Source organism: Crocodylus porosus, unplaced genomic scaffold, assembly GCF_001723895.1.
Source record: "Crocodylus porosus isolate Cpor-Errol unplaced genomic scaffold, CroPor_comp1, whole genome shotgun sequence".
Lineage (NCBI taxonomy): Eukaryota > Metazoa > Chordata > Crocodylia > Crocodylidae > Crocodylus > Crocodylus porosus.
In genome coordinates this window covers 189,582,587-189,594,201 of record NW_017728906.1, presented here as the reverse complement: position 1 = coordinate 189,594,201, position 11,615 = coordinate 189,582,587, and the positions used below count along the sequence as shown (strand labels likewise).

At 41.3% G+C, this 11,615-nt stretch overlaps 1 non-coding gene across 1 annotated transcript; it reads left to right on the top strand.

Moving 5' to 3' along the window:
• Nucleotides 1-45: 45 nt before the first annotated feature.
• TRNAE-CUC lies at nucleotides 46-117 on the top strand. The gene has a single exon. It is a non-coding gene; the product is annotated as a tRNA-Glu (tRNA).
• The last annotated feature ends 11,498 nt before the right edge of the window (nucleotides 118-11,615 follow it).

The following is an 11,615-nucleotide window of genomic DNA, read 5'->3' as shown; positions in this document are numbered from 1 at the left end:
GTTTGGCAAGACAGGAAATTGAAATGGACAAAGAGTGCACTCACCTCCCTGGTAGTCTAGTGGTTAGGATTTGGCACTCTCACTGCCACGGCCTGGGTTCAATTCCCAGTCAGGGAATATTTCTTGACTTAGCTTGCTGTCCTAGTGGTGTAGGTACTCAGTCTTATCTCTTGTTCTTGTTCTGTCAAAAGCCCCAGGACTGAAGGGTCCAATTAGTTTTAGGACTTCATTTTCACGTAAGCATGTAAGCAAGCAGGGGCCTAAGAGTTTTCCTGATCCAGAGTCTTAAAATGCAAATCTAGTTAGTTCACAACACTGTCTGACCTAACAAGTGGAGGAGAAGATACAGGAGATGGATAAACTCGTTGATTTTTCAAAGAACAAATATTATCTTACTTCTGCTTGTAGAGAAATGCCCCTGTGAACATCTGGTACTGCATACCTAGTGAGTTCAGTTGTTTCACCCGCATTTGGTGGCTGTAGCCTTGGCCTGTCCTTATTGGGGGCTGCTCTAGTGGGTGGAATAGTCCTCCAGCTCCCCAGGTATGCCTCATGTCTATAGGATAGAGGGGAGGCTTGATGGGATATAGCCATCTTAGCCATGATTCATATTAAAGGGAAGGGAGACCTTATATTGTAATTAAGCTGTGTGACCCAAATTATACTAAAGATATAGCTTTCTATTAATGGAGAATAAGCTAGTTTTAATAGCAATTAAATGGCTCTATCATATCTTATAAGATATGAGTCTCTCTCAAATTCAGCCCTCCTCCTATTATTAACCCTGTTTTTTTAAACTATATAATTAGTCACTTTCTCTATTAGAAAGATGAGTGATAAAGAAGTTTTTCCAAGTTTGCTGGTGCTCTTAAACCAATGTTCAGAAGGTAGAAAGACTTGCTTAGTGACTTATCTGCATTTTGTTATACTTGCTATCAACTGTAGGCTTTTGTGATTGAATTCCTTTCTTCACTTCTAGTGTTAAAAACTCATTCCTGGAAAGAACAGTGACTTGGCTCAGACCTTTGTAATTGCTGTTTTAGCGTTTGATCCCACTGCACTGAAATCAATAGGAATCTGATAGGATCTGATTGCCTGTCCTGTCAAAGTAGAACTATATTGACTTTACTTTTACTCATAACACTTGGGACAAGGGACATTCTATGTGCTTCTGGGTTAAAATAATCCTGAAAGTATCATGGGTAAGATTTGTGTTGTGGATATATAACCATCTTCCATTAAAATAAGTGGGTAGGAACTACAATATGTACTTCTGCAGGAACAGTCTGGCCCTATGTTCATGTGTTGTTTTTGTTAAAAGCCAGGAAAACTTATGGAACTACAGAAATACAATGTTTTTATTTTGTTGGGTTAAGCCTTATACCAGGCTACTGCATTAACCTCATAGCTTAATATTGGTTGCAAACGTTCGTGTTTGAAAACGTTCTTTCAGATGCTACTTGCTGTTTTATGAATATGCAGCACTGCTTAATAGGGCTGTGCAAAATTTCACTGGCTGTTTTGTTTGGACTCATTTCAAGCTCGAAACAGCAAAATTGAAATGAAACGAAGGGCTTTGAAACAGCCTCAAAACAAAATGAGGCCAGTCAAAACATTTCAAAAGTTTTGAAATGTTTGAAGTTCCAAAGCAGCAGCCAAGTAGTAGGAGGCAGGGGAGAGCCAGGGCTGTGCACCGAGCAGCTCCGCAGCCCCATGTGGCTCAGCCTGGTGGGGAGCACAGCCCTAGTTCTCCCTGCCTCCCATCGCCAGGCTGTGCTCCATGGGGTTGGTGGAGCTGATGGGAGTGCAGCGCCGGCTCTGCCCACCTCGTGACACTGGGCTGTGCTCTGATCAGCTCCACCAGCCCTGTGGTGCCCAGCCCAGTGGCGGGAGGTGGGCAGAGCTGGCTCTGTGCTCTGCCTTCCACCACCAGGCTATGTTCCATGGGGCTGGAGCTGCTGGGAGCTGAGCCTGGTGGAGGGAGATGGCGCGCAGTGCCAGGGCTGCGCTCTACCTCCCTCCACCGGGCTCAGCGCCCAGTGGCTCCCAGCCCTGTGGAACTGAGCCTGGTAGGGGGAAGCAGAGCACAGCGCCGGTGCTGCACTCTGCCTCCCTCCACTGGGCTCAGCTCCCAGTGCCAATCCCAGGTGGTAGCAGCAGCCTCGTGCCTTCACCCCCAGGAGGGCTCTGCCGTCTCCTTCAGGGACGTGGGCAAAACTCGAAACAGCATTGATACAGCAAAACTATTTCAACAAAATGGAGCAGTCCTTTTGAAACGAAACTAAACTCTAAATGAAACGCTGTCCCATTAAAAAGTCCAAACAGAAGTTGAAGCAAAATGGTGCTGTTTTGCACAGCCCTCCTGCTTAATCACTCACTCCCTAAATGGTCTGAATGCAAGAGAATATAAGCCTTGCTGCTTATAATTGGGGAAAAAAATCTTCTTTTTTTTGAGTTACCTAAAGTTTTATCCAACTAATTCGCTTATTGCCAGCTCTTGTGATTTTTTTATTTTTATTTTTAACTTTTTTTGCAAGATGAGTTTTGTAGTACTTTGCTTCATGCTTTGTCTTTTGGTTTCTAATGACAGCTTTACTTTTTTAACTTTTTTGTAAAGTACACTACAAGTTTACCTAGCAGGAATGTTTGGAAATGTTACTTGAGTAAACCTCAAGGGCTGAAAAAGCAGAAAACAAATAAAAAACCTTAAACAGTTGTATTTAAAAAAACAACGTCTGACTTGCAAACTAATCTTAAATCTTAGAATGCTTGGAATTGGCTCACCTCAATAAAAATATACGCTTCTACAAAAATTGAGATAACATCTCATGCTTAAACATTTTATGAATCACATCACACATAATTATTTTTATTTAAGGAATGCCTGTTCCTATTACAGTAAAAGCTCTGTTATCCAGCACCTTTCAAGCTGGCATCTTCTATTAACCGGCATGCCAGCTTGTACAGTAAAGTGAAACTGGAAGTGCCCACCGCGGCACTTCTGGCTTCTCTGAGCCCCCACAGCATGGGGGAAAGCAGCCTGCGCTGCTGAGCCCCCACGGCCCAGGGCATAGCAGGCTGCACGGGGCCTACCTCCCTGTCCTGTGAGGCCTGCAGGGCCCATGGGGAGGTCAGCTATGCCACAGTAGGGTCAGTGATGCTGCAGGAGTGGCGGCAACGCCCTGGACATGGCGGGAGAAGTGGCATCTTGACCAGGTGTCCTTGCTCAATTGACCAGCATATTTTGTTATCCGGCATCCCCTATACCCAGGGGCTGCCAGATAACAGAGTTTTTACTGTACCATATTAATAAACCTTGTTGAAAGCTTTATTGGATTGAATTATAGGTATAATGCAAGCAAAGCAAATAAATGTTACCATCCTTAATCCACGTAAACAGTGGTGATTTAAACAAGTAGCTGTAGCCAGTTATTAAGAGCAGTTAGGATAAAGAGACCTAGGAACTCTTCATTTTTATTTGCTAGATAGCATCAAGAAAAGTTAAAAATATATACTCTTCCATTAAAACAATTGCTGTACCTTCTTCCAGAACGTTTATATTACCTTGATTAATATTTCATAGGTATGTAGATCCTGACACGTACTAAAAGAAAGGTTTGAACTTAACCTATATACTAATCTATTTTTGGTGTTTAATTAGTCTTGCTATGTTTTTCTGCACTGATATTAAGTTCTCTTAGTCAAAATAACAAATGGGTATTCTGTTAACCCATGTAAATCCTTTGTGTTGGTGTAAGTCTGTGGGCTTCACAACTGAAGAGAATTATTTAGAGGGAAAATGACTTCATTTGGAGATAACAATCTGATGTTGATGGTTCATAAACAAAAAGGAGGCAACTACATTGTTTTGTCATGAATTATTTCCCCAGTCCTAATTTTAGCAAAGTTTGGTTGCATCCCTTTGAGGAACTGGAAAATGGCTATTCCCAACATATTGTCTGTCTGAATAAACTCCTACATGCAGTGCAAAGAATTGTAACTAGTTAGTCATACAAGAAAAGAATCTTGCAGGATGATTTGGGATGTTAGCTGATGAGATGGTTAGAAAAACAAAACCTGACTAACAACAGGAGAAGAAAGGAAAACAATACCTACTTCTAGAAGAGAGTGTAATGGGGTGCCTTAGTGTACATATTCCACTCCCTTCTTCTGGATGGAACTGAAAGTCTTCAATTTACATGTAATAGGATGGTGTCACACGTTCAATTTAACACCTACCAAGTGAATTTAAAATGCATGTTTGAGCAATTCAGTATCTGTTAAGTTCCATCATGGCTGCCACCTTTCAGGCAAAGATTATCTAATGTGCTAATTTGAATATGTCAAAGCACTTCCATAATTTACATCCTTTGCAGGTGAATGTGTGACTACCCACAGACTCTACGGTGCCAGTAGTTAAATTAGGTTACCTTTTGGAACAAGAACATCTCAGTCATACCTCTTTTGCTACCACGAAGCTAAATGTGCAATGCAGTGCTAAATTAAACACTCAAATTACTAGATTTTTGTAATGCTTATTAAGAGTAAGAAAATATTAAACAACAGCCTTTGGCTGGAATAGGAGCATATCAAATGCCTCTTGTTTTCCTATTAGTTGTAGCTCATAATTTTACTCTGAGGCTAGCTAGAGTGATCACAAAGCAACCATGAGTCTCCCTCTGGAATAACTTGAGGTATTCAGGAGGTAGACCCTCATGGCCTCAGAGTTTATGCTGCTGCTGCTAAGCACCCTTTCTCCCCTCCAAGGACAATTTGTGCTAGGTTTGTTCAGCATTTCTCATCATCAGGTGTTCCTGGGCCTCATCTCCTTACTTAACACATCATGGCAGAGTCCTCTGAATTTTGTGACATTCCAAAAGGATCTAGAAAACACGTAGGAGTGAAAGGTGACGTCATGTCAAGAAGGGGTTTATGGCTATGAATTTTCAACTGACGCATTTTGCTACAAAAAGAGTAGGCAAGTGAATATATTTTTATAGCTCCAAGACGGTTGTGAAAGATTTATTTTTCCTTTCAAGTCTTCTCTAACCTGTCATTCACGTTGCTAATCCAGTTTTGCTCTATATCTTGTTCTTTGACACATTTTCATCACTGCTTATTATTGCTATCTACTTATTGCTAAGCAAGGTTATTTTCTAGTCTGCATGGCCAGATGTTCCCAGAATTAAATATATCATTTGTGCACCTCAAAACATGAATGAAGGTATGGGGTCTTGATTTTGCTTTCTTCCAGACACCTTGGACCTTCATTAGCTAAAAAACAAAGAACCCCCGCAACTTTTCTTTCTACTGTATAATAGATTATATTATGGATTTTATAATGTGAACTCATAGGAAGTGATGGTATTGTAGGAAAGACTGAATGATTGTAACCTGTCTGTCTTCTCTTGGCTAGCTTTAAAAACACTATTTACTCTACTTCCTTTGTTAAGAAACTCAACTAACATTTAAATAAGTGGGTACAGTTTTTGTGTGGGAATACCAAGAGCTCGGCTTCTCAGGGAATGAATTATATGGTAAGTAGTCGTTATATTCTTTTTTCAGTGCAAATAAAATAAGTCTTGATGTGCTAGTGTCTTATGGTATTTGGCACCTCCAAGTGATTTTTTTTGCTAGGCACCACACAAAAGAATTTAAAGGAATAGGAGATCAGTTTCTTGTCACAAGTGAAGTGGTTGGCGCGAAGCCTTCATTTGATAGCGCTGGCTCATTGACACACAACTGCAGTATCTTCACAGTAATATGTAATTCAGATATGTAATTTAGGACTTCTTCTGATGAAGGCAATTGGCAGGCTGAGATCTTCCAGTCACTCCTCATATATCCTCTGAGGCAAAGAAAAGATGCCACTTCTCTGCATTTGAGGTCTATGCTGTTGTCTTCAAGAAGGCTAGAATAAAGGAAATAAGAGAAGAGCAGGACCTGGGTAAGAGTCACCAGCTCCCACCAGCAGAATCCAGACTATAGGGCTCCTGAGTAAGATCCCAGCCTAGGGGTTGAAAACAGGCCAACATAGCCCTATTGGAGGGTAAGTCGAGCCGAGGATGTGGTGAAATCAGTATGTTTCTTAGAATATTTGCTGTCAGAGCTCCTTGGGCACTCTGGATATAATCTGAACTTGTTGGCTACCTCCCCTTCTCTTCCCCCTTTCCCCCCATTAATTTAAGATGTCATGGCACTGTCTTTCTTTCCCCTCCCAGTGGACACATTCGAATTTATGATTATGGGGATAATGGGATTAATTTGAGGAAAGTTTTAATAAGTTAGATCTCTCTAGCTCAGTGAAAGGGTGCCCAGATAGCTATAGTTACTTGGGTCACCTCCTGAGCAGTATAAACTCCACAGAGGGTGAGTCTACACAAGATGCCCATTGCACAGCTATTACTGCACAGTCATGTAGTACTTCTGGTACCAAATGACTGCACAGTAATGCTGGTTACTATATAGCAGTGTCTTGGCGCAGTTGCCTAGTGACACTTACCGCACAGTAGGTTGTTACTACTGTGCAGTAGCATTGTGTCACGGTTTGTGCTCAGTAGTAATGAGCTACAGTGTGGTAAGCATCTCGTGTAGACATGGCCACTGTAAAAGGAATGTAGTATGATCCATGAGAAAATGGGTGAATTTAAGGACAATTTAAGAATATACCAAAAAATAAAAATAAAAAGATAAACCACACAGCTGAGAGATGATCAATTCTCACTGACTTTAATGGAATTGGAGCAGACTCTGAGACATGGTGGAATAGCCTGCCACTTGGTATACATAGAAACTAACTTGGCTCATCTAAAATTAAACTGTGAGGCATATACTGTCAGGATTGAACCTGTGGTGATTGAGCCAGGAAGGATTAGGTGACTAGCAAGTACCATCCATTTCTAACTGCTCTGGCTCTCTCCCAGCAAGGCAGAGACAATAGTTAAAGGAAATGAATGTGAGGGCAGAGAAAGAAGGGAATAGGAAGGAGATATCCAGGTAAGCAACTACCTGTGTTTAACTGTATATTTATGGTTGAAGACCCTTCTGTTCCATTTGCTTTAAACCAAGGTTTCTTGTGGTTTAAATATATTCTTTCCCATTTTAGCTGAACTGCCCCCTTATGGTCCCGGAGGCTTGGTTTGCTTGCTTGCAAAGCAGAAAGATGAGGCTTTTTCCCCTCTGTTTCTTCTGAGTATCTGGCTTTTCCCCAAAGCCCAGAGACACCTTGAGGGGATGTCACCTCCATGTCAGAAGTCAGATTTCCTTCACACAGTAATGTCAAAGGCTTCACAGAGGTTGCCAAACACAGCAGCTATCATGGATGTTTGTATGTATCATGGATGTTTGTATGTATAATCGTTGTCAGGATTTCCCTGCCCTGAGTTCCTTAGCCTACAGTCACAAGAAATTACATATCCCACATTTCACACTCCCCCCACATCAAAGCCTCTAATGCCATGAGTTTGTCCCATCCAAAGTCAGAACGGTAAGAAGTCACATACCGAGCACGGAAGAAAGTTTTGCTATTGTCTGCCACAGGGTATGTCCACAGTGTCTCCAAACTGGGGGGACATTACTCTTGAGTATGCCCCGCTCTGCCCACACCTGTTCAAACACAGCAGGCCCAGAGATGAGGCAGCGAAGTCGCTTTGCTGATGCCACTGCTGCTGTGCTGCTGTTCTTAAGTACAAAACAGAAATCTCATGAGAAGAAATCTCACGGTGTCTTCTCTGGGGTCAGAGATGTACCCTTACCCTGTTCACTATCCTTACTCCCTCTGCTTCAAGATTAATGTTGACCTTCTCTTGGCCCTTGCAATGCCGTGACCTCTGTTGGATGTCAGTCTTCCTCTATACTTCCACTTCTGCTTCATCTCTTCCCTGCTAGAGCTGTGTGCTAAGACTATTCCCTTGAGATGTGGGTTTTATCTCCTCATGACCTGCAGGGTGGGATTTGGAGAGGGGAAATCTCAGTCTGGAGAGAGGGAGACGATCTTCCCTCACTGCATCTCTGGGATCAGCTGGTGTTGAAAAGTAGAGACCTCAAGAGATTCTCAGCAAGTCAGGGGACTAAAAAAACTGAAATGAAAGGTGATGCACCTTCTCTGGTCTCCTGTTCAACTGCTTACCTTCCCCCACCTCTTCATCTTACCCAAGATCTGACCTCCATGATTTGGATTGCCCACATTTTTCTATGGTCAAAGTGCTAGTCTCAAACTCTTCATTTTTGCTTATTCAGCATAATGATAGCCCCTGGAAACTGGCCCTTGGACCTTTGTTACAGTGCCCTAGGCATGTAGCTGTAGTCTGCATATGAGACCTCAGCTGCCTATGATGTAGGAAGGGAAGATGCTGCTTTTTTAATACCTAGAAGCAATGCCAAGACCCATTTCTTGTACCAACACAAACTAGTAACTGATTTGTCTATGACTCTCTGAACCAATTCAACCTGACTCATGCAGCATGGAAGGGGAAATTAAATGAAATATGAGCTACAGGCAGTTTTTCTCCAGAAATCTGTAATAGGCCACAATTAACCACTGTCATTTACAGGATTCAGATATTGGTAAAATGAGCTGCCAAGGTCTCACTTCACATCCCCATGATTCCTATGTCTGCTAATTATTTCCAAAATTTCAATTGGTATTATGCTGCCTGTATTTTTAAAAGGCAGAGTAGTGTGTTTTAGGAAGTCTAAACCCTTACCCAGAAGGAGAGGATATATTTTTCCTGTCAACCAACTACTGCTAGGCCTGAGATACTGATTTCAGCTGCAGGTTCAACATTTGTAAACTTATTGGAAAAAAGAAAAGTGATGGGAAACCATACGTACCAGGGCGAAGTTTTACTACTCCCTCCTGAGTGTCTTCAGAAGAATGGAAGACATCAACATGGTGCAGGAGAGTGACAGTAAGAAGGGGGGGTCACGTTTCTACATGACACAGCCTTGAGGGCAAATTGTGTTTTCTGCCTCTGTTCCTTTCCGCACATCCTACTTCTCAACACTTGCCTGAACTCCTAGTTCCAAACTCAGTTCTGCTTTGTCTTAAGCCCTAGTGGATAGGATTGATTTACTTTCCCTTAATCCTATCAGAGGTGAAGATAAGAAAACTCTACATTCCTTTGGTTCCTGACCATGTCTGTGTCCATCCACCTGATCTCCTCTGAATTTTTCACAGAGATGAGGATCAATCACCCACTTCTACAGAGAACACTTATGAAAAAAACACAGTTAAACCTAAAAGAACTCAAAGTATGCCGGTTAGATTTAGTGTTTTTTAAAGTTTATTTTGCAACATTTTTCAAAATGTTACTGTAAAAAAATGAAAGGGAGGGAAGAGTGGTTTATTTTATTTTTAACATTCTTTGCATTTAGAAATGGATAAACCCACCAATAACTTGCTGGGACATCTTTCATGTAAAAAGACTATTTTGTTTATATAAAGAAAAACCTAAATTTTGTCCTAATTTAATAATGCCATAACTAAATGTACAGGTGAGAGACTGCTACAAGCTTATTTGCCCTGCAGTGATAATATGCAAATTCCATACCAGTGTAATTAGGGAAATTTTAAGTTTTGAAGAAGAATGTTTCTTCAGGCTTTTCTGAAGGAGAAACCTAGAATCATTGGAAAGTAGGTCTGGAAGGGACATGCATATTAGAGGCAAGGTTTTTTATGATATCCTTTATTCTACCAACTGTACAGTTGGGAGAGATGTTAGACATGTTTTTGTTCATAAAGCACCCTTCTTTAGGCACTTTATTTCTGAAAGCTTGTCCAACATTTGGCTCAACTAACAATTAGTCCAATAAAAGATTTGATGACAAAAAAGAAAACCTGGCCTTTTGTATATTTCCTGGACCATCAAGGCAACAACAATACTCCAACCCTACTTCTTATACACCAGAAATTGAATTCTTTTAAGTACAAAACTAAATTGAACCTTAACAGAGGAAGCATGACTAGTTCATCCATACTATAGTACCATATTTACTCAAAATTTATGTAATCCTCACTGGCACACTAGGCCGGGCAATATGCCGGATTCTGGATCTTCAGGATGCCAGTAGCCCTGGGAACCCCTCAGGCAGGTCTGCTGACTGAGGTGTCCCATGGAGAGGCAAAACAAATGGGTTTCTTTATTATACACAGCTATATACAGAAAAGAAATGATTAATCAAGAGACGATATCTATCTATTATCAATAGTTAATAATAAAACTAACAATTTGAATATAACTTATAACCACAACAATAAATAATTCCACCACACTGGGTGGTCCCACTTGTTTCAAACAACCTCAATGATTACATTCACTTGGTTATAACACTTTAAAACAGTTTCCCCACCCCCATAACCCAGGCTGATTTCCCTCTGGTCACACTCCCCTTCCCATAATAAATGGCAATCCAGCTTTAACTATGATCTAGCACTACATGGCAGAGGTGAGGTTTCTGTTGCATCCGGGAAGGTGGACTCTGCTTTTTCTTGGTAACTCAGCAAGTTCCCTCTGCCTGGAGGTAAAGGAGGGGCTGAGTCTCTGCCCCACTCTCCAGGCTAGTATTGCTTTCCTCTGGCTTCTCCACAGCTGCTTTTCCCTCCCTAAGCTTTTTATGGCTCCATAGTAGCCAATAAGAGCTCAGGGTTTGCAATGGGGGCTCTGGTCACAGTTCAAATACTCCAGTAAAAAACATGCATTGTGCACAGCATACCCTCTATTTGGAAAACTTACAACACCCTCTGCAAACCTTTTGCTGCCTTTCTTGCAAAGTTCTTAGGCACAGCGCACCCACTCGGCTTGCAGGCAAGCAAGCTCTTGCAGCTGTTACATAAGACAAGGGATTTTTTCCCCCAGTAGCATAGGAAAAAAGACCTTCATCTTCTGTTTGCATAACAGCAAATCCCCTTGTTAAATATATTGGCTATAATTAAATCATAATGCTCAGTCGTGGAACCAACTATGAAGCTGATTAAATGCAGTCCATGTACATTGGCTCATATTGGGCAAACACACTAATGAATTTCTAATTTTTTTTTTTTGGTGCATGGTCCTTAAAAACCAAAACAAAACAGGCAGTTGCTCCCCCAGGAGGGAATGAGCACCAGACCTGGAGGTAGTGCAATACCAGGCCAAAACTTGGAGAGGCCAGAACAAGCTCCAACACCTTCCTCTGGTACCAAAAATGCTGACGGGAACCTTTAAAAAAATTATTTACAAATTGTATTAAAAGCATACTTATCACCCTATACTTCATGCAAAGCTTCACTTACTGAGCGTCCTTGTTTTACCAAGACTTCATATTGCAAAAACAACTACATCTCAAAAATATACAACTACGTATATTAAACCCTTAAACAACAAAGATCAGCTTCCCACAAAAACCCCTTACAGATTCTCTTTTTCTGCGTACAAAACTCCATGAAAAACTATTACCTCAGTAATCACCTTTCCACACGTCCCATCAATCTTCTGTATTGGTTCAGTGAAACAAGTGTTAGAAATATTATTAAAAATGCATTATCAATAGCAGATTTAGAAAAAAACACAGCTGCTAGCCCTCCTTGTCTCCTAATGGGAGAGGGAAGGGGGGGTTGGAAACTGAGGGGAAAACTA